The sequence below is a fragment of the Apteryx rowi genome, unplaced genomic scaffold (genome assembly GCF_003343035.1).
Source record: "Apteryx rowi isolate R43461 unplaced genomic scaffold, aptRow1 scaffold_761, whole genome shotgun sequence".
Taxonomy (NCBI): Eukaryota; Metazoa; Chordata; class Aves; order Apterygiformes; family Apterygidae; genus Apteryx; species Apteryx rowi.
Genome location: NW_020451051.1, coordinates 164683 through 188869, shown reverse-complemented (window position 1 = coordinate 188869; position 24187 = coordinate 164683). Strand labels below are relative to the sequence as shown.

Sequence of the window (24187 nt, the reverse complement as noted above, 5' to 3'; positions counted from 1 at the left end):
CTTTCAAACGTCTCCGCGCGCCCTCGCCCTGCCGCCGGCTTACATAAAACGCGGCGTCACCTGACCGCCGGGCGGGCTCCGCATTGGTCGTGGGCAACGTCACGGCGGGGCGGGGCGGGGCGGGGCGGGGCGGGAGGCGGGCGCAAGATGGAAGGAGGTTACAAAACCCCGCTCCATGCGCATTCCGTAACGGCTCCACGCGCGGGGGGCGGGAGTCACGCGGGGGGCGGGGGCGCCGGACTGTGCCGGAGCGGCCGTTGAGGCTCCTCTGGGCCCCGGGACAGCGGCGGGGAGCGCCGGGGCGAGGCGGGTGGTTCGTCCGTGGAGGGGGACGGGGCGGCGGGCAAGGACACGATCCCGTGAAAGTTCCAAGTTTAAGAAAAGATTATTTGTCCCTAGGACTTAGGTATTTCTCGCTCTTGCCTTGGATGTTTCCAGCGCGTTGTGTAGCACGCACGTGGGATGGGATCTGAGGGTTTCGTTGTGCAGAGCTGTTGTGTATGTGCTATGCTGTAACAGGCGGTTGGTGCGGTAAATCTCGTGCTTGCCAGGAACATAGAATAGTAAGCCCGATGCTGTTTGGGAAGCACCTGATCTACTTTACATGAACTAAGTAGTCATAGTGCCTTTTCATGAAGGAAACGTTATGGGCTTCCAGATATAAGTCAGCCTCTAATGAAAGCGTGGAGTCTATTGCATGAGTACTGTGCATTTACAGCACAGATCTGATGCCTTTTTTAAAGAAAAGACCATAACTCCCAAAATCTCAGACAAAGATAGCAGTTGCTCTAAAACCTTCCAGGCAAGACTTACACATCTATGAATTCATGGCCTCTCTGAAAGGAACAACGCTATATCTGTCTTCAGCTGTATTTCTTGTATCACAAGCTGGGGAATGACACTGAAAGGCTGTTAAGAGGGCTATAGGCAGAGATACCATGACTGCAGATAACCAGAGACATACGGATTTACATTCCTTTGCTTTGTCTGAACGCATCTGCTGTAAAAGTGTCCTCTGCAGTGCCTTTCAAGGTCCTAAAGTCAAAGAAAAAAGATGTCATGGTAATTGAAAGATCAGGTAAGAATCTGGGTATATGTTAAATGTGAAGAGATAGGAAAGATAGTCTCGTAATTATTCATAAGATGTAGTCTGCATGAGTTAGGAAGTGCAAATCTAAGCAGAGCGGAGTAAAAGAGATGCCCATAATGAGAACTTGAATGATGGTTAGATAAGATAAAATGATTTGAATCAGAAAGGTTACCTCTGTTTTAGACATGGCAAGTGTGAGCTGACCCTTAATGAAATATTGGTGAGAAAAGCAGAAATTCAGGATAGAAATAAAACTCTAAAAGAAATACTGTGAGCTGTCATCAGAGAGAACAGTAGTTTATTTTGCATTTCAGATTAGATCACCTGTGGAAATGGAAAAGAAGAATAAAGCAGAACAATGTTCAAGCATTTGTGGAACTTCCTTAAAAAGCTGGAATTAGGATGATAACATTGTCCTCTGCAGGAACAATTAAAAACAGGTAGAACTGAAAACCCATTTCTCTCCACTATTGCCACCCCATTTATAAAAGTTTGTATGTTAACACTCATTCTACTGATTCAGGCAACATTGTCAGCCACAATTGACTAACTTTCATAATTCTCACTGTGTAGGAACAGAATGATTGTGGTCTTACCACAAGTCTTGGAGCACAAGGGTTAAGTTTTTTTGTTTTTTTTCCATCATCTTCACTTCAAAATAGTGGAAAAAAACAAGGGTGTAAAGAGAGGGTGAATGAATGGATGAACAGAGAGCCTGCTGTTTTCCACTGCTTCCACCGATTTAGAAATCTATCTTTAATTAGTACATTTCTTCAGAGCCTGCTCTTTATGCTAACAGTACTTGCTGTCCCTGTAATTCCTTACTGTGTCCTAATGTTTCTGGTATGTGCTGTTCTCTGCATTCAGTTGCTCTTATTTTCTTATGTTTCTTTTGGAAACAGAGGACTTCCACATGCCCAGAACTTTTTGTCTAGGAATAGATAGACAAAAGATTTCTTGTTGTTTATGTTTTATGTAGTTGTAGGAAGGACCCTGAAGCATTTCATTAGATTAAACATAACAGACTTTAAAATTGTTGTTAGATAGCTAGCAGTACGCTGCAAGTTGAGAGAGAATCTTCTGCCTATCAAGTAACTTTGGAGCATGGCATACTAAGGCCGGGTTCAGAAACTGTTTAGAGAAGTTCCTAGAAAAGGATCTATTACACAAAAAATCACTGTTGAGTTGGGAAATCCCTGAGATGCAGATCTCTGGAATCCGGGAGATTCTTCCAAGGGAAATCTGACTGTATTTTCACCTTGTTCTTATTCTCTAGGTATTCATTTTTTGCCACTGTTGGAAATAGGATACTGGGCCTATTTGGACCTTGATGTGACCCAGTGTGGTCATTTTTATATCTTTAAGGTGTGGTTTATTCTTTAAGTGTTCTTTTTCATGCCCTATTTCTCCTTTGGCATATTTAACTAAACAAGAAAAAAATTAATTTTGTAATCAATCTTACACTGTGTTATCGTCGGGTTGTGATAGTTATGCAAGGTGGGGGGAAAGAGATGTAACTTTTTACTAGTTTAGATAATACCTTCCCCTCTCCCTGACGTCACCCCATTAAAAAAAGAACACACAGACAGCAAAAGTGGTTATTTCCTACTGGAGGGCCAGACAAGTGGTACTTTAAAAAAAAAAAAAAAAATCCGCAGTTGTACTGTACATATGGGCCATTCTAAGTAAGGTTTCAAGGACTGTCCTTCCCCATCCTACTGTACAACAGTATTTTACAACTTCTTACATAAGTCTTGGTAGTCCTCATTCAGAAAGATACCTACAGAGTTTTATCCCCACAGTAGAGGAAGGTAGAAGTATATTCCTTTCTTATGCTTTTTAAGCTTTTGATTGGATGATTCTTTAAGCAATTTCTTGTACAAATGGTGTCTGCAACTCAACTAAACACAAGATAACAATAAAACTGTGCTTTAAATGATATTTGGCCTTACTTCAGGTAAATATGTAAAATTACCCTAAATCAAGATCTTCAGCAATAAAGAGCAGTATAAACAAAACCAAGCAAAACTAACCTAGACTGAAGGAACAGGCAGTGGCAGGCAGTGGATCTAAAAATTAATACCTGCATACTGTAAATCTGGAGCTGAGCCCCCCATGTTTTAGTCTGTCTTGGCATATATCCCAATAAGAAGTAGTTAATCCAAGAAAGTAGTTATATTCCAAGAGAAATGTGGTAGTGGCTTTTTGGCCATTTTTCCGCTATTTTTTTTAAAGGTAGCTAACTAGCTATCCAGCTGTTGTAACTTATTGCCAAGGAATGTGTAGCAAAGACAAATTAATTGGAGAAAGATTAGATTAGGCAAATAAGATTAATATTTTCATTTTCTTTTAAAGCAGAATGTTCCAGAGAACTATTTGTTCTACAGGAAACTACTACACTTTTTCTTCTAAAAAACCCCCACTAATAAATGTAAAAAAAAAAAGGCTCTAACAGGCTTTATTTAAAAAAAAAAATTACTGAATGGTGTAACTTTTGAAGACCTTAGCAAGTGATGTTTAAGTTACTTCAGCCTTGACTAAGGAACAATGAGTCCTCAGAAGCAACTTTGTTTTCTTTTGTTTCAGTTTGTTGCTTAGTACACTCTTTAAAGTTTCAGTGAGATAGCTCCTGCAGGCACCATTTAAATGGAAAAATGCTCAGTGTCACTGTAGTAAAGCAAATACTAAATTTATTTAAGTTTTGTGGAAATGGTGAGACTTAACAAATTTAACGGTTGCATAGAATTCCATCTTTGGAGGATTTCCTGACCCACCTGGACAAAGACTTAAACAAGTTGCTTGGAATTCAGTGTGTGCTCTGCTTTGAGCAGGAGGTTGGACTAGATGTCCTGAGGTCCTTTCCAACCTGAATTATCCTATATACCAAGAGATTTTAAAAAAACATAATTATTTTGCTTTAAAAAAATTAAACCCTATTGACTTACAGCCACTCCTATTTCAATCCTAGAAAGTAAGATTAGTTTTAAAAACAGTTGAAGGGTGGATGTTCACATTTCCAAATCTAAGTTCCAGTTTAAGTTCTAGTGGTTTCTGAATTATCAGTTATTAAAAAAAAATAAAATTGATTCTTAGGAATGGATATAATCAGAATACACAATGCTATCAAATATGCAGTAGTTGAAAAGATCATACCAAATGCGTTGCTTTTGCTGCTCTTATTCTAGTGCCATACAGTGTATGTACAATGACAGAAAGGTCAGGGATGATAATAAGCTAAGTAGGTGATTCTTCGGTATTTTTTGCAACAATCTATCAGTGATCAATGCAATCCATGATGCCCTATGTTACTAGCATTGCAGAAAAGTTTGAGATACAAAGTATGAAGAAGGCAAAGCAGCACATATATATTGACTTTTGGTTGTTAAATCTGTTGCTGTTTTAATGTATTGCCTAGGAGGCAGGGAACAGTACTGTTTTCAAATCTTGGTGAATTTTTTTACTTTGTTATGCATAGCAATTGAAGGATGAAAAAAAGTGAAGAGTATGGTACTGTGGGTAATGATACTTGTTTGGCATTAACAAAATAATAATCATGAGTTTGAAAAAGCTCAAATGTTGTCTTCCACCGAGGCTAGATATGGCCACACTAACTTTCTGTACTGTAGGGTTTAACATGAGATTTTAGGAACCCCACTGGAGCTGGGAACAGCTGCCTTGCTACCCAATCAGTAGTTGCAGGCTGTAACTTCTGCATAGCCGCTAAGATAAGTAGACATCAGCATATCATTGATGGCAGACAAACCTTGCACAGAGTTGCTTAGCATGTAGTGATTTATTTGAAAAAAGAAACAACAACCAAACATCTAGCAAAATAAAAGCTGGCAACTTTTTGCTATTATAATGAAAAAGTGGCTGTCTGGCATTTTGTCAAAGTGCTGCTTTCATATTGAAAAGATGAATAAACTACAGTAGGCAAAGACTAGAACAGAGACATTATTGTTGCAGAAACATTTAGTAACCATTTTAATTTTATAGAAGTCTTAGTAGCAAAAATGTTTGGAAAGTAGATTGCAAACAATGTAAATCCCTGTTTTAGGGGAAGAATTAATGCAGTGAACTAAGAATATATCTACACAGTGAAATGTGGTGTTGGGTAGAAGCTGGCTTTGAACAAATTTGTTTAGATATGAGGTGCCAGAAAGTTGTGTTTGCAGCTGGTTTTTAAAAGTTAGTTAATATGGGCAGAACAGGGCTAGACTGGAACCAGTATCTCTGGCGTTTCTGTACAGCACTGCATTATGGGTTTTTCAAAGGATCTTAATTCCCTTTGAGTAAATTGCAGCTGTGGGTCCTCAGTACTTCTGAAATAAGGCCTTTAGTAAATTGTTTAACCACACTTAGTAATTATGTATGAACTAGTGAATATAAAAAAGAAATTGCACATAGGGTAAATAGTTAAGTACATGTTAGAGAGAGAATGATCTCATTAAAAATAAAAGGGAGGCAAAACATAGTAGGACCTAAATACTTACCAGATACAGTAAAAACACAGGGAGGGAGAGTGAGAGTGAGGGAGTGAGTGTTAGTTTCTTGGCTAGATCCGATAAAGGACTTAACTGCCTAAAGCAGGATTTAGGGAGAATTTAGGAGCATAAGTCCAAAAATGCAATCTAAGAAATCTCACACGGCTGCTACCTAACCCAGGAGATGCCTAAAATCACAAAACACTTCCTTGATTTTAATTTATGTCTCTAGACTATCAAGAGGTCTGCTCCTCTGCATATCCAGTACACATCAGCTAAAGCAGTTTAGCACTTGTCTCTCATTCAGCCGATTACAATGCTCAGCTTAAGTGCCCAAGTGGCTCTATTTTGTCAGTATTCTCAGGGCCCACCAAGCACATTCACACACTGATATTCACGGATTCTTGGAGTTTGGTGTGGCTGCTTTCTTTTAACATGTGGCTGAAAGATGGGGAGGTTGCATAACCTTTTATTTAACAGCCTAGCTGTTAGATTGCTGACATAAGAGGTGGAAGATTCAGTTTGGTTCTGTCTGAGAGTGTTCAAACCTCAGTCTTCTCCCTCCAAATATTTTATTTTAAAGAGTGACTGCATGAACTTATATAGTCCCGGGAGTGTGAGTTAGAGATGAGGATGTGTTGCTCCTTGCTGAATGCCCTATTCCTTGGGGTAAATATCACACACTGTTTCTATCCCTATAGACTTTGAATTGTTTGCTTCAGTGGCACAACTTTAACAGAAAAGGAGCAGAGTTGCCTTTGTTTTCAAAAGCCCTGTCTTTTGCTGGGTAGGACCACATTTCTGCCATATATTTATTTGAACCTTTTTGGGTTAATGGGGATACACAGCAACAGTAGGTTGCTATATGACAGGTGTTTGTTTTCTCACTTCCTTCTGTTACCCTGGCTGTGATTAAATGGAAAACATCAAGCCTTGCTCCATTTTTTAACAGAATGGTAGCTGGATCTTACTATTAGGAGAGGATTCTGGGCTGCGAATTGTAAGTACGTTGAGGGTCTGTGTCTTGGCCTGAGCAAGTTTTTAGGGATTTGCGACAACACTCTGCTGCATTTCCTGTGGGCTAGCATTAGACAACTGTGATGCCTCAGGATGGTACCAAAACTCCTTATGCATACTGTATAGCAAACCTGGGCATTTTATGTGGGGTTCTAGATTCTTTGATGAGAAGGGAGATGCAGACTGCTAAAGAACAGGGTTTGTAATCACATCATTTTTATGTGTCCAGGTAACTCATTCCATTGCCCGTACCAGAACTGAATGTAACCCCTTCTAAAATGCTGCACAGTTGTCACACTTAATATGGATATGTTTAGATATGTATGGATATGTATAGATATATTAATATGGATATTAATGCCTTTAACAAGTAGGGTTCAGTAAATCCAACAATTATCCTTTGAACTTGTGGACTACATTGACTATTCTGGAAACATCAATGAGTCATTCATTGTCTTGTTTTCATGTTAATTTTATTTTTTCTTTTCCCATATATGATAATATATGGTTGTATATTCCAAAGGATAGCTGAATGTTTCTGCATGTGCAGGAGAACAAACGTATAAATGTTATAAAGGAGGTTTTATTTTAAGCTTCTCAAGTTTAGAAAAGTATTTTAGCTCTGGATATGACATGAGTCATATTTGTCTTCTCTTTAGGAAGAGAATCTTTGGACTGATTGGACTCCTTCATTCTGCCGTTGTTGCCTGGTAGGAGAGTTGCATATAATCAACAGATTTATCAAATAGCTAAATATTCAGTGGAAAAAATGTACATTTGCTCTTATTAATATACTTTGTAATTATTCAAATAGTAATGCACTTACAGCTTGAAATACTAGATTTGAAGAGATTTAGAGCTCTGAATAATCAGTTATATTTATTCTTGAAGCTAAAGCTTTTAGTGTAGAACTGTAACTGAATAACAAAATAAAAAGCAGATAGTAGCTGAAGAAATACCAAAAAAGCTTTCGTTAAAAAAGGAATTTCTTCGATAAAAAATTGCTCTGTAAGAAAGCCTACAGAAAAGCAATGAAGAGTCAACATTTTTTCAGTTCATCAGGATGTTTTCTAGTGAAAATATTTTTTTTTTCTGGGTGATGATGGTTTCGCATTAAAGAAAAAGGGCAAGCTGGTTATTTTTCAGAGAACATAGAGCAAAAATTGCAGATAATGATTGGAATATGTGTTCTGTATTACAATGTGATGTTTATACAACACTTTATTCTGATATCTGTTTACATATTCTCTAATATTTTCTAATATGTTCCTAGCTATATATATTTTCTCATATATTCCTTGCTATCAAGTTGGATATTTTGCATCTGCTTGTGATCATTGCCTGAGATATATTATACTGAAATATGTTAAGTATTGAATATATTTTGTCAAATAGGAAATTTCTCTTTTGGCTTCTAATAATTATTGCTGTTCACTCTTACACAATTAAAAAAAAGAATGCCTTATAGTTATTACATCCTATCTGCATCAAAAATATGCCTGTATTTTGAAAACCAATCTTAAAATGAGAGCGAAGGAAAGAGACAAGCTTGTTAATCTTGATATCCAGCTTTTTGAAAAAAAATTCTTTTTTGAGCAGTCAAGGCAGCCCCCAACCTTCACATCTTCCACCAGTCCTTCTTTGTTTGTTAGTACAAGGTCCAGCAGCACACCTCTCCTTGTTGGCTCCTCCACCACCTGTGTCAAGAAGTTGTCACCAATGCTCTGCAGGAACCTCCAGGACTGTTTGTGCCTAGCTGTGTTGTCTTTCCAGCAGATATCGGGGTGGTTGAAGTCCCCCATGAGAACCAGGGCCTGGGATCGTGAGGCTACTTCCAGCTGTCTGTAGAAGGCCTCATCGACTTCCTCTTCCTCATCAGGTGGCCTGTAGTAAACACCCACAGCAGTGTCACCCATGCTAGCCTGCCCTTTAATCCTTACCCATAAGCTCTCGACTCGCTCTTCATCCACCCCTAGGCACAGCTCAATACATTCCAGTTGCTCTCTCACATAAAGAGCAACTCCACCACCTCGCTTGCCTGGCCTGTCTTTCCTAAAAAGCACGTAGCCATCCATGACAGCACTCCAGTCATGCGAGCTATCCCACCATGTCTCTGTAATGGCAATGAGATCATGGCCCTGCGACCGCACACAGATCTCTAGTTCTTCCTGTTTGTTCCCCATGCTGCGTGCATTGGTGTACAGGCATTTCAGCGAGGTGATCGAGCATGCAGGTTTCCCAGGAGGGGTAAAAGAGGGTCCTCCATAGCCACATCCCATGCGCACTTCCCTGGCTGCATTCACCTGTTGGAGGTGTCCTGACTTGAGCAGTCTTTTGCCAGCTACCCTGTCACTATAACTCTCCCCTTCCCCCATCTTTCCTAGTTTAAAGCCCTCCTTACCAGGTTGGCCAACCTGTTGGCAAAGACCAGCGTGCCCTGCCTCGTGAGGTGGATCCCATCTCTCGCCATCAGTTGTCGATCTTCAAACAGGGTCCCATGGTCGTAGAAACCAAAACCCTGTTGCCAACACCAGCGGCGCAGCCAGTCGTTAACTTGGAAAGTCCGTCTCCTCCTCCTCTCATCCATCCCCCTCACTGGCAGGATTGAGGAGAAGATGACCTGGGCTCCCAGACCCTTGACCACCATTCCCAGAGCTCTGAAATCCTGCTTGATGGTCTCCAGTTTGCCCTTGGTGTCATTGGCGCCCACATGGAAGAGCAGCAGTGGGTAATAGTCCGAAGCATGGACGAGCCTTGGCAGTCTTTCCATGACCTCTCTCACACGAGCCCCCGGCAGGCCACAAACCTCTCTAGACATGAGGTCAGGTCGGCAGATAGATGCCTCCATCCCCTGCAGCAGGGAGTCCCCCACAACAATCACCCGCCGCTTTTTCCGGGTGTTCCGGCAGGGCACAGGGTCTGTTGTCCTAGGTACTTCCCTTGCAGCCATGCCCATCTCCTCCTCATCCTGGAGGGCACTAAACCTGTTCTTCAGCTGCAAGTCTTCGGGAGGAGTAGGAGCCTTTCTCCTCCTACGAGCAGTGACCAGTTTCCAGCCTTCTTCTACGATATTATGATGTACCATTTCACATGGCACAGAGCCCTCCAGCAACTCCACTGCTGCAGGGGGTTGGGACTCCTGAAGCTGCACAGTCTCTGAAAATACCCTGTCTATCACTTGCTCCGCTTCCCGGATGCTGCGCAGCCTACTGACCTCCTCCCGTAACTCCCTTACCTGACGACACAACTCGTCAACAGCAGCACACCTCCTGCAGGAGAGCTGACTGCCAGCCCAAGGCAAGGGCTGAAAGACTATGATAAGCCCATACATGTGAAAGTAGCTTTTTAATCACATAATTTTTTGATAGTCTGTTGATCTTCACATTTGTACCTCTAATCAAAAAAATCATGATCCTTAAAGTGAACAGTTCATCCTCCTGTTTTTGAGGGATCTATTGGTGTGCTGGATCTAATTCTCATATGCTCTTCTCTGAATTCCAGTTAAGTTAGATCATTAGAGTCGTTACAGAAGAAATGCTTCAAATCAGACATATTATACTGTAACTACCAAAGTGTCCTACATACAGTATTTATGTAAATATAGATAGGTTGTTATTTTTGTAACATACTGCAATTTATCATCTATCATAGTAGGTAATATCTGACAAGTAAACTGTATATTTTACTTTTTGAGTCTCTCTGCTCTGTACAATATTTGCTAGCTTGGGTAATTAATGCAGTGTAACTTTTTTATAGTGCTTCCCTTTAGCGAACTGCGCTGTGAACTAGGCTGGGCAAAACACCAAACTAATATGGCCACACTGCTTCTACTACTCTAGTTAAAGTGTAGGCCTTGCTCATCTATCTGTATGGCACTGTATGGTACGCCTTCAAATCATATCCTGTGTTCTCAGCTTTGTATTAAAGAATACAAGAAGTACATGATTTGTTCTTCTACAGCAATAAAAATAAGGAAGAGAGATATTAAATATTTTTGAATGACTAAATCCCACCCCTCATAGAAGTATCATTTTTTTCTTCAGTTTTTCATTTTGTATTTCTTTCAAACTGTAGATTTTATATGCTGTCTGTGAATGGAGATGAAAGAAGGCAAGAAGGCTTTTTTAAAATGGAAAGAAAGTTATGTTCTTATACTTTTCTTATTTCTCCAAAGTTTTGGTGTCCAGTCATGAAAATTTAAATTGTATAAATAACTCTAATTGACACAGTAGAAATTCAGATCAGTTTACGGAGTTAAATACTGCCTGAATGAAAAATGATTTTAAGGGCAACATCCTAAATTTTTCATCCTTTTTTATACAGATTTCAGAGAAGATCCCACACTCTTTAGGCAGTCATTCAGCAACAGGTGCTTTTTTTTTTTTTTTTTTTTGTAAAATCCATGCAACCAGTAATTAAAAGTGCTTCTGTAATGTTAGTTCCAAAGTTGTCTTTTCTCCATGAAAAAAGGATCCTCAAACTAGATGCCCTTTAAAATGCTTGGACATCAGTTATTTACTTGACTCAACTTTTCATGGAATTATGTGTGTTAAAGTAACTGAATTACAAAAATATTTCCAAGAAGTAGATTTGCTGCAGGTCATAAAAAGGGTAATATCTTGTATTTGATGTCTCTGACCTGAATAAATCCAGTATTGTTAATTTTTTATTGTTTTCTTAAATTATTTACTTTTTAATAGCAAATACATTCAGGCTTCAGTTATCTGGAAATAGATACTTGATACCTGATCACTCAGGTTAAGCAAAAACAGAAAATGCAAAGTAAACATACATTAGACTATTGCAACGTGTTGGGAGGGAAATGGAGATCAGTGGCTGTGTTGACCAAGTGGCATAGAAATATCTCAGATAGTGATGGTTTAAACAAGTGAATCTTTTAAGTCCTTTTCAGGACATAGCCATATTACCTTTGGTTCAGGAGTAGTGCTACCTACTGTATTCGCATGGCATTGTGTCCAAATGATGTCCATTGTGTCCTTGCTGGTGGGAGACAACTAGGGTTTGTACCTTGCATTCCATAGTGGACACACCATTCTGCCAGGTGTCCACACAGTCTGGAAAGGTTAAGATGTAGTCCAGAAAAATGTGCTTAAGATGAGTCTGTTCACTGTAGTCTGAAAAGCAAAAATACATAAAAATCAAAGTTAATAGACATTAAACTAAGCTGTTCAAGTGCTTAAAAATATCTGGTAAATACTATTTATGGCATTCAGAAATCTTATCTGTGGAGTGCCTGCACTACAGTATGCACTGCATACTTCATTTCTGCAATTCTCATATCGTTATCATAAATGTTAAAATTAAAATACACACTTGTATATACCTGTGAACAAAGTATTTACAACTTTAAAAAACAGTTTGTGTTGGCTTCTGTAAGACTTGGTGAGTTCTTAAACATTTAAACAGAGAAAGTTTTAAATGAAGAGAATAATAAGTACTAGTAGAAGTAAAATATATTACTACTTTTGTCCCTGTTACTACTTCTGTCTAGAAGAATGATACAGTGTGCTTTTCTGCAATCCAAAAATTGCAATAGTTTATCTTCCCTAAAGTATAGAAAAATATTAAGGCCCCTGTGGATATAAATATTTTTGTAGGATGGTGATATGAAAGCCTTCTTTAGAAGAAGTTGGAATTTGCATTTTGATAAACCAAAATGTTTTAAAATATTGGGACATAAAGCTAGTTACTTTGTTTGCAGAGTTATTTTCACTTGAGCCAGGGCTATTGAGTATTTTGTAATATAAATAGAACATGTTTGCAAAATTTGTATGAAAATTTCTGTTATCATTCTTTATAACAATTGTGATCATTCTTACTAGTTTAAATGAGTGGAATTCTGAAAGTTGCCTAGATTTTTCACTTGGCATAACACAGATTGAAGGAAAGAAAAGCACTGTGTTTATAACCTGCATGAGCTTCCCTCCAAGGATACCAGCATTAGTTTCATTTGTTAGCCGTACCTGTGCATGCCTGTATTCCTGCTTTGCTCAATATCACAGACTGGGGAGACTTGAAGAGCTTCTTCAAAGACCAGAAGAACCCTGTGAAAACATACATATTGCTTTGAGAAGTCACTGCTATTTCTCCTACAGGTAGTGGAACTACAAGATCCTACTTGGCCTTTGGACTTGGAAGTAAGCCTTGTGCAAGAAGTCTCTGAAGATGCTCAAGAGCAATTAAAAATTAATTTTGAAGCAGGTTCCAAGATACATCTCAGAAATTCCACTGTTACTTGTGGAAGGTGGCAGGTAGTGCTGAATGAAATTTGGATTTTTTTTTTTTCAGAGCCAAATCCAAAGATACATTTTTTGCTTTCATTCCAAATAGAATAAAAGTTAACATTTTAATTTTCCCCACTCAGTGGCGATACATACAGAGAGTCACAAAAACCCACATCTCTAAAATTGGATTTCTTTTTTTTTAAACAACTGACCTAACATGCTTTATTTCATGCACATTCATCTCTCAGCATTTTCCAATTTGGGTCAGTACCACATGGGAATTTTAGAAGGGCTTGATGTGACTATTCTGCTGTACAGGGCAGATTCTCTGGCCAGAAAGTACTTCCCATGATGCAGAGGAAAATTCACAGATCTCCAGGCAGATGTTGTTTTTATTGCAGGCTTGGCCCTTAGAAGGAATGAAAGTTTAAATTCCTGCTTAATTTGGGAAATGTGCTGACAGGGAGATATATTCAGTGTTTAATAAACTAGTTCAAAACAGAATGTTTCAGATCAGATGGAGAAAACAAACTATCATAGTTTGAAATTATCCCTAGTTTTCCCACTAGAAAATTGACAATTGACAAACTACATTATTTGTCAAAAAATCCCTCAAGCAAAAAGCTGAAGTCAGCTCTATTTGCATGAAACTGATTATCTAAGATTTTAAGCAATTTTCAAATTCCTTCCCATCAGACATCCTGTATCCCAGAAGCAATGTGTGTTTGGGTCTAAAAACCCTGCATTTTTAGGAGCGAGAAGATAAAGACAAATACGGAGACCGTTGTTAGCCTTTCAAATAATTATTTAGTATGGTATGTTCAGCAGTGAAGTTTTAAAAACTACATTTTTTTTATAGATGAGATTCAGTTTTCAGTTGAAAAGTGTAGTTACTGAACCCCAGAAAATTAAACTATTGTCTAGTAAGAGGGAACAACAAATTCATTCTTTAACTGTTTTCATTCAGTTATGCACAACTGTTTTGATTAGGCAGAAATTTTAATAAATAACTGCAATTATATGCTTAATTCCTTTTGGTTTGTTGTCAGAATTTGAAATTCATGAGTATCACAGGACAATTCCCACACTTAAATTGTATAATTCTCACTGAAGGCAGCTGAGTTCAGGGTCACCAAAGCTTCAGTTATGTTGGAGCTTGGGGGCATTGCAGGCATGAGGCAAGCATATGGAGTCATTTATGTCCACACAGAGAAGTATTCCTGCAGTCACACTTTCTTGTAAGTGACTGACATCCTTACGTATTTCATCCGTGTGCAGCCTCCAGCTGTGTTGTGTCAGAGAAACTGGAACGGGATGAGGTAGCAGTAGAAGCTCCTGTGCTTTGTTTTGTTCTTTTTGCTCTACTCTTACCTCAACTGGTATATCTACGCCAGTGCTAGAACAATGAAATGCCTGGTATAGCCCCAAACTATCAGTTGGTTTTACACTAGAGAAATTTCCACTGAAGACTGGCCTTGGGCATAGGGGAAGTAGGCAGATGCCAAGGGCATTAGTCTGTGGGGAGCAGTTGCTGTCCTTCTGCTTGCCAGAGCTGCAGTAGCTTGTGCAGCCCATAGCCCCCTCCTGCCACTGCTTTGCTAACTCTAAGGGAGGAAAGAGTTGGGAAGTGCAGAATGGCAGCTGCTAGGGGAGTGTCGGTGGCTCCTGCCAGCAGTAGCCACCACTAAGTCCACGCTTTCATCCTCCTTTTCTGCTATTATACTTCTGTAGCAGCGTGATCAGTAAAGCTTGTTTTCTAGGAAATTTGCTTTCTAGACACAGCCCATTTCCAACCTTCACCCATTTCCTATGGCAAGTCCTTTCTGGTTCCTGAAACCTCATAAGGTACAGAAGTATTATAAGGTAGTGCTGTTTTTGAGGGAAAGACTGCTTGCAGGAGTAGTGCTATGAAATGCTTATATAGGGGCAGAGTGGGAATTTGCTTTGACACACTGATGACTTACAGTGAATGACCTTTTTAATGACCTTTTGTATAGCTTAAGTGGAGTTATGCTGGTGATTTTGCAACAGTGGAGAATTTCTCCAAATATTCCCCCACTATACATACAACCACAAGGTGATGCCACTGCAAAGAAGTGACAGGACAAGAGGCAGTGGGCACGGATTGAAATACCAGAAGTTCCATGTAAACATAAGAATTTTTGTTTGTTTTTTTTTACTGTGAGGCTAGTCAAACTCTGAAACAGGTTGTCCAGAGACGCTGTGGAGTCTCCATCCTTGGAGATACTCAAAACCTGACTGGACACAGCCCTGGATAGTCTGCTGTAGTTGATCCTCCTTTGGGCAGGGATTCGGACTGGATGATCTCCATGAGGTCCCTTCCGACCTCAATGGTTCTGTGGTTCTGTTGTTCTAAGAACATGCAGTCATCCTTTGTGAAGTAGAAGACTGCAAAGGAAGTGGTAATTCCCCAGAATATTTTTCTGCCTTCCCATAATTTGTGGTTCAGGGACTTCTTAATACATTCTGTTGTCACTTTAGGGACCCTTAATTATTACAAAGGATGTAAATGTAAATTACACATGCAAAACCACACATGAAAGTCATTATTAATGAATAGCCCCAGTGGTGCAGTTGCTAATTAGAAATATTTTGAGTAATAGAGACAGATTTTGGTTTCTTTGAAGTCTGTAGTTAAAGCTTCCATTGACTTCATGGGGCTAGGGATTTGACCCATTAAATTTTATATCTGACATAAAATGTGAACTAAAGCAAATTAACTGGACTAGTTATATACTTAAACATTCTATAAAAAACATAGCCTGTGATAATAGGAAGCAAAGTTACTTCTGCCTCCAACCAGCAAGCTGTAAATATCTGTCTCTGGTTGCTTTTTGCGCACTCTAATAATTGCCGTGCACCAGCCACATGCCTGCCTTGCTGGCATGCTGATCCCTCTGCTTGTCAGGAAGGAGGAGCTGTGAAGCTTCATTATTCTTCTGTAGAAAGGCTTTTAAAGAGTAGAAGCAGACTGGGAGTGCTCAGTCTAGGAATGGGCCCTCTTATATGAGACGTCGCACTTGGTACTTTGCTGTACAAAGAAGTATTTTTTGATTTCTGATGTTTGAGAGCACATAGTGTTATTCTCCTCTTTGAAATACGAAACTGATTGTCTCTGAAGCAAGTATATAAGTAATAGCCTAAACATATTTGCTCACTAAAGGGATAGTTTCGGGAAAAGAGGATTAAAATTCTTGGAAAATCAGCAAGGCAGCTACAAGTGTCAGGTGATTCTACAGCCTTACGTAAGTGCCATGTTTGGTGTCTAGCCAAGTATTTCTAAAACTTATAGGGCAACTTCTGTTCACTTTTAGACCAGCATACATCTGAAAGCACTACAACAAAATCAGAGTAGTGTTTACTCTTATGTTAGAGCTTTTCTTGAAAAAGAAAAAAAGCTGTATCATTATTGCAGGGAATTCCTAAATGGGACAATCTTGTGGTTAAAACAGGGGCTTGCAAGAAATGAGTTTTATTTCTGTTTTTCTTGTAGCCCTTCTGTACTGTCTAGGGCAAGCCAGTTAATCTTTGTGGCTCAAATTCCATCATAAATGTGACAAATATTGTATGTTTGTGTTTGATATTCAAACACTGCAGTGTTAGGGGGAGGAGGATTGGTAGGTAGATTATATACTTGTTGTATGGCTTGGAGATGCAGTATATTAAAGGAATATTGTTAGTATTTTTGTTTTAGGGAGAAAATCTCTGGTTGGAAGTCTCTATAAGGGTTTTTTTGTTGTTGTTGTTGTTTGTTTGTTTTTTGTTTTTTTGTAGAATTTTCCTCCTGTTTAGCCTAGTACTGCAGGTGATAATCAACACCTTCTGAAGTGAACTCATCTTAAGTAAAACAGATTTATTTGTATGGTTTGGTAGAGTCTTTTTTATGTGTGATAATCTTTTAAAGAGTTGTTTTTCCAAGATAGCCTCCAGAATGAAAATTGGGTTCCCTAATGTTATTTTTCTTACTTGTCTACTCTTATTTATCTCATGCTTAGTTTTTGTGCAGTTTATATTGCACTACATTTTCATTTCAGGTTTGAAATGAGACTGTCACATTTATAGACTTTGTGAGAGACATAATTCCATTGAATAATTCTGTTTGGCTCAGGCAAATCTTCAGGTATCTAGAATTAGAAAAGGAAAATTTTACATTGGTGGAACATTGTTTGAATGCTGAAAATGACTGGATAAATCCAGTGAGTACTGATTAAACAGAATTTGTCAGTTGTCCATCAGTCAGTCTCATAGATATTCCTGATCACATACTGAACGTACACAAAGCAAGAGAGTAGACATAGTGAGTCCAAGAAATGTCTTCAGCATAATCCTTTTTTTGAAAAAGATTTATGAACTAATGTTCAAACAGAAACATGAAATGTTTCCAGACAACAACAGAATAAAAGGACTCAGAGATTTCAGGAGAGGAAGTCAGAACAGACAAGAATGTATTTAGAAATATGTTAGCTTTTACTCAAAGCAAAAAAGTGGACATTAGAGAAGTACTGGAATGCCTGCTAGCCTTTATTCTTTGTGCCCACTAGGCCTCTAGCACTGTGTTGCCCCCTAGGCAGCATCAGATGAATCATCATGAAAAATAAACAAGACAACTTTAGTTGAGAGAGAAAATAAAGAATATGAACCCTTGCTGAGACAATCCAAATGCCATCTGTCTGTTCTTCTGATGAATGGTGTTATCATTTCTTTTGTGCCAAATGAGTGAACTATTTTCACCACACGGATACTGTCTRTTCCAGCATGTATTGTATGCAAACTGCCAACCACAAATTTGAAGGTGATTTTTGCAATATGAACTCAGTCTGCCAGTTAGAAACCTATCCAATAAGTTATGGTTAGATAACTAATGCCAAAGGAAATGTAGGCCTTTGGTGAATGGTGGGGTCATCAAAAACCCAAAGCTTTCCAGAAGCTTATAAAATGCGACTGTCCAGTACTGCCAAATTACTGAATAGGTAGGGATTCATTGCCCCTTGACTCAGTTACACAGAGATGTGCAAGCTGAAAGTGTATACTAAAGACAAGAATGATGGCAAACAGGAGGAAGATATGCAAGATCATTTCAGTGAAGAATTGGAAGGGAAAAAAGAGAAGAATTAAGTTGTTGAGGTATGTCTCTAGTGCTTTACAGAAGCCTTACTGTACATCTAACCTGCTTTCGGCAAGGAAAATAATTATATTATAGTATATTTAAATAATATGTGCATATAGTCTATACTTGTAGTAAGAACTCTTTTAGATCAATACTTATATTAAGTTTGATTTTTATAAAACAAACATTTACCATAATAAATATCATAGCTAAGCTATCTCTCAGAGAAGGTTATCACATCTAAGCAAAGCCTAGAGATATGTATTCTCAAAAAGCATTCACTACCTCAGATATACCAGCTTTTAAGACCTGAAATTTTGCTTCATTGAATAATTGTTCTTTGTGGAATTTGTCTTCCCATATAATAAAGCCTACTCACAGATTTCACCTAGGGCTGTGGAAGACTAGAACCCATTGTTCAGAAGCCCAGAGCCTCTTTACAAATCCTCAATTTCTGGCAGCTCTTGCTTATGCCTTTATAATGTGGTTACAGTGGAATAATTTTAGTAATAGACCGATGGCTGCCTGAGGAAAGCTCCATGGAAAGAGAAGAGCCACAGAAATTAACTACTGTGTCTGCTCTCTGAATTCTTTTGGGTACAAAAGGGGATGCACTGTACATTTTCTTTAGCTCTCCATTTAATCCTTCCCCTTTTGAGATTTGAGATCGTTTTCTTGCCTGTGCTTAGGGATATGGAAAGAGGCATTGGCATTCAAATATACAAGGGCAATAGTTTTAACTGTTTTGCTGGCACAGACTTTCTTTTACCAAATCTTTCATTGCTGCAATGATATGAAAACATTATCCATGCTCCATCTGAAGTTGAAGCAGAAGGATAGTTCTTTTGCTAGTCTAGACTGTATTACAGTCTAGAACTCTAATACAGTTAAAACTGTATTAAAAAATTAAAAGTATGGATGGATCCCAACTTTCCCTCATAATTCAGTGAAAGCTGAGCTAAGATATTCAGTAGCTTTGTCTCTCAATTCTTCACACTGTTACAGAATAGGAAAAACTTCAACTTTTCATGACAATGAAATGTAATTAATTTATAGCAACAGAATATAAATACAGTGAGAATTCACATTATAACATGAGTACATGAGGGAAACAATGTGTGACATGTTTGACAAGTATCCTTCCTGACCTTGCTGCTCTTTGGTGCTTCTTGTTCTTCTGTCTTATGCAGAACTGTTTAGTACTAAACGTGTTCAGAAATAGAGGATATGAAATGGCTTTAGCAAATCCCCTCTTCATAATGCTGGTAAGTTCAGCACTGGCAAATACTACCCTTACAAAGTAATAAGAGTAAAATTTAGCATGAAGAATACCTCTGTTTCAAAATATATGTAAATTACATCACAGAATGGATAGAATTGATAGGCCCTGATTCAAAGCCCAGTGAGGACAAGTGTTATTTCCACTGACTTCTATAAGTTTTGGACCATAAATCTCCCTGTCTTTAAATATCTGAGGCACACCCCTCAAATAATCTCCAAGTTCTGTATATATATTACTTGCTGAAAAGAATCCATTATGCAGTTTTTAGTCATAGTGCAAAAGGACTTTTTGGAGTAGTTTTGGTATGACTTCACTCTTTGAAAACACAACTAGGATTTTAGTTATGCTTGTAACATACTAATTGTACATGCTGGAAACAGTTGACAAAAAGTTACACTTCTTTTTACTTTTCCTTTGTTTGAGGTGTGTATTTATCTTACATTTTGGCTGTACTTTTCATCCCAAAATATATTTAGGAAATCACTTATGAAGGACTGGAACTTTTTTGCCTCTGCTTTTGGGTGGAACTAACTGCTGTATGGCAGCAACACAACTTGTTAGGACAAGAATTAAAGAACAATATCTAGCTGGTATTCCAGTGGAAAGCTTTGAAGGGCAAAAATTAAATCTTTAGAAGAGATGCATCTCTTGACATTGGAATGAACATCTCTGCTCTTCCAAAAACTCATTTAAAATTACAGAAGTTGTTATGACAAGAATCATTGTCTCATTGGAAGGATGCTGCTTTATGAAATATGTTTTCAGTAGAATTGTCACACTGACAATGGTTGAGTGCAGGGTCAGAGATTACCTAATGAATCACATATGCCACTTCCTGCTGCATCTTGGATATATATGCTCAACTATTTAACTTTGGGAAAAATAACTAAGAAAACAAGAAGATTGCAAGATGTAAATTCAAAAATGTACAAAAAGTTTGAACAACTGAAGTTTAATTGGATAGATTTGGAATATTTCATCTTTCTAACAAATAAAACTAATACAAAGAATTTTTTTATGTGTCTCAGACTTGTAATTCAGTGATTTGTGTCTTCGTGGGGGAGAGACTTTTTTTAAACGTTTCCTGATATTATCTGCCAAAATCTGTTAAATGATTTACTGAGTGGTTTGAGGGCTCGGTTACTGTACAGTTCCTCAGTGTTAATATTTCACTTTTTCCTCTGGAATGAAATTACCAAGGAAGCTATTTCTTGTGATGTTTTTTGGAAAGAGGAATCATTTTTTGTTTCTGATGACACTTGAATTCCATAATGGTTATTTAAATATTTTTAGTTTTTTTGAATGTCTGTAATTAATCATTTCCACATCATTTCTCTGTTTGTCTTTCACAAGGACCTCTATATTACCAGCAGCAGTACTGTTTCTTCCTGGCATTCTTTGCACTGTTAATGACCTCATTGGCTCTCCCTTGCCACAGGGGAACCACCTTTTTCTTTCAAATTAATTAATTGATTTAAATTAATTTAAAATTAATTAAGTTAAACTTATTGCTACTTCAATTTCAAACCTCAGTAAGTAACTATGTACTCTAAACTTGTATTTTTTTCCAACTACATCAGCTGATCTTGTTCTTGTGGAAGATGCTACTCATCCAATAAACTTTACCTTATTTACCTGTGAAGTGGTTTGTGTTGACCAATGCTATGATATGACTAAAATATGACTGAACGAGCAATGTGACTAAAATAACTAGTGATTACATAACAGTTGATTCCAATTCTTTGTTAGGCTTGGGAGATGAGTGGGAGTTCACATTCAGTAAACTCTATCATGAAAGACAGAGTGATCCTTCTCAGGGCTATACAGTTCATCTCTCTGCCAGCGCAAGGCTGTGCTTTACATTGACTTGGAGTTCAACTTTTGAGTTTTAAATGTCCCAGGATGAGAGTTACACTCAGTTTCCCTGAGAAAGCATCTCTTAGCAGAAGTCCAAAAATGTAAGAATTGATTGATTGAACTGATTTTTCAGACTAAAAATTATCTATATTATTTATATTAAATTCTTCTAGTTATTGTCCCATCTACAATCCTAAATGCTATCTCTGCAAACATTTATGACTCTGTTAGTTGTTGCTTAGCTAGTAGCCTTGTGACAGCATATTTGATGTCCAAAAAGATCAAAGGAAAAACATTATGTTTCATTAGTTATTCTGTTTTCACAAGTCATTTGCTGAAATAATTTTCAGTGAAAGATTTTTCAAAAACACAAACTTTCTGTAAGGCAAAAAAGGCAGCAAGAAAAATTCACATTTTTAGTTTGTTGTAACTTCTCCAAAATGTCTCCTGTGTTGTTGACTCAGAGTAGCTTTTAGAATAGGAGAACTGGATCTCAGCCATCATACTTACATAAGAAAATTTTTTAAAAAAATTGTAGCTCTTCAGTCCTCTGACTGCCTAGATTATCCTCACAATAACCTTTGAAAACCTTTGATTAAAAAATGCTACACAGAAATAGCAGTTTAACAAAGCTTAGTTGACTTGTATTGGAAATTAAAAAATTGGCTAGCTACTTTTTCAACCATAATACTGAATTATGTTATATCACTGAGAAGGATTGGTACACAAAAGCAAAACAAAACAGAACAAACACATACATAAGAAATCCTGAAACTCAGATTAATTAAGTTATGATATATGGTAGCTTTGTTAATTACCAGAAAAGAATGTTATTCTAACTTCGTGAGTACATGAGTTTGTTTATCACATGCCTCTATAAATGTCTTTGCAGATGTTTTCTCTTTGTTGAAAATACTTTTGCTCCCCTCAGGGCATGTTACACTACTAAATTAAACTATCAATTTCCTTGCTTATTACAGAAAACACTTAGAACACCTTGGCAGGCATAGCACTGGTGCGTTTGGTCTGATATAACTTTTTAATATCAATTTTGAGAACTACTTACAGATTATTTCAGTAGTTCAATGATGCCATGTCTGATTAATCAAAAACGATCAGCTAATTTCATCAGTAGTTGTATTTCTGCTAATACCATAAATACCTGGAATTCCACTGACAGTTAAATGGTCTGGGTCATTTAGGATGATTTCATTATTATCCTAATTAATTATTAATTATTTGTCCATCCTATCCATGCTTCCTATATCTGCAACCCCCATTTCTTTCATAGTATAGTTCAGATTTACAATTCTTGTCTAATTTCAAATGTCATGTTGTCAATGTTACCTCTTTAACCCATCTTTTAATGACTGTGGGCAATTTCTCCAACAGACAGAATAAACAAAATCACAAAACTATTTCTGGAGAGATTTCGTAAAGATCTAAAGATGGAAAGATGAATGAAAAATTAGAAGCTACTGTGTAGAATAGCAAAAATGAATTCTAAATGACAATGTACTCTGATATATTCCCATTTATTTTATATTTTAACCTGATAGAATTCTGTATTCCTGTCTTTTACAGCGAAATACTGAGATCACTTGGAAACTTACCAATTAACAATGAATAATAATAGCTTTCATTTAGATGAGCTGTTAAATGTAGTACTTGCTGACTTCTGAGTAGTAAAATTTAGCTATATTTTTTAAGTAAAAATGTTCAAATCTGGGTCTGCTGACCAAGTTCCTACCTGGTGAATTAAATATTACAAACCTAAAATGTTGTCTTTGATTTCCACTCAAGGTTGGCCAGTACTGATGTTTACAAAGTTAAACAGTTGCCACATTCTTTAAATACAGATATCTTGTCATGGTATAAGAAACATTCAACAGATTTTTCATACCCTATACTTCTACTCTGGGCAAGAGTTCCAAGACATGCGCATCCCTCATTAGAAGAACAGTGAAGGGGAAACAGGTACAAAACAACAAGAGGTGATAAAGAGTGGTAAAATTAGCATTATATTTTGTGATAATGTTTAGAAAATCTTTCTCAAGTGATATAGAGTGGACATGATATGAAAACACAGTGTAAAGAAGCAGAGGTTATATAGAACCATAACAGTAGTTCTTACAGGGCTTGCAGTACCCCATTATATAACGGCCAAGGATATAGATGCCTTTTGCAAAGGGATGTTCCAAGGTAATTATATGTCATCATATAATATTCAATTCCAGTATATAGCCTTAGTTTGAATCAGTCACCAACATATGTATGTATTTAGTCATGATCAGTTACTAGTGTTCATGCAACACTGACGTCCATCAGATACTCTGAAAGCAGGTGAATACAGTGGTCCTGCTGTGAGGATATGAGTATGTTAGATTAGCCTGCCCTAATGATGACTATGATTTGCACCATTTTATTCATGACCCTAGGTATTGCTTGCAGGTGAGCCACATTACACCCTCACTGCTGCAGTCTGTGACTTAAGCACTTCTCAKGCGTGGAGTTTGTTTTTGTATCTACAGTAACTAACTGCTGACATTTTCACTAAGTGCTGTGCATAGGCTGAGACTATATGATATTGTTATCTATGTTTCATAACTTATACCAGAAGGCGGTGTGGTGTGTAGCACCTAAATTAGCTTGAAACAAAACAGTTTATGATCTGAAGTGCTCCAGCTGTGGCAACAAGAAGCTCATGAGGTTTAACTCACCCTGCCAGAAATAAACTTTAGCATGGACAGATCCTTAGGTGTTATAATTTAGCTCTCTTTATCTGGGTGCCAGTAAACTACAGGGGCTAAGTGGGCTATAACGTCCCCTGCCCCCATCATGATAGACATGCTTATGAGCTTGTGTTGCCCTAATGGCCCGGTGACTTTGTATTCTCTTCAAAATATTGTTTCTAATTAAATGTCTCAGGACCTCACTGGTGTCCAGCTCTGCTGAACTGTTTCTATTCAAATCATAAACATTCCTTTGAAAGTTACATATATAGCACTGAGTAGTAGCTATATGTGGTGAAGAATTACTCAATGACAATGTCTTATCCTACTTGTATAAGGAAGACCAGAGGTT

The 24187-nt window shown here is 37.8% G+C and overlaps 1 long non-coding RNA gene across 3 annotated transcripts; it reads left to right on the top strand.

Moving 5' to 3' along the window:
• Positions 1 to 194: 194 nt before the first annotated feature.
• LOC112976748 lies at positions 195 to 20878 on the top strand. Of its 3 annotated transcripts, none has more exons than XR_003257130.1 (5): positions 195 to 1078; positions 1405 to 1530; positions 7251 to 7301; positions 12708 to 17981; positions 19155 to 20878. It is a non-coding gene; the product is annotated as an uncharacterized LOC112976748 (long non-coding RNA). The 3 variants fall into 3 exon arrangements; XR_003257131.1 differs by having other exon boundaries at positions 12708 to 19229; positions 19723 to 20878; XR_003257132.1 differs by having other exon boundaries at positions 196 to 1078; positions 12708 to 12863; positions 16632 to 20878.
• The last annotated feature ends 3309 nt before the right edge of the window (positions 20879 to 24187 follow it).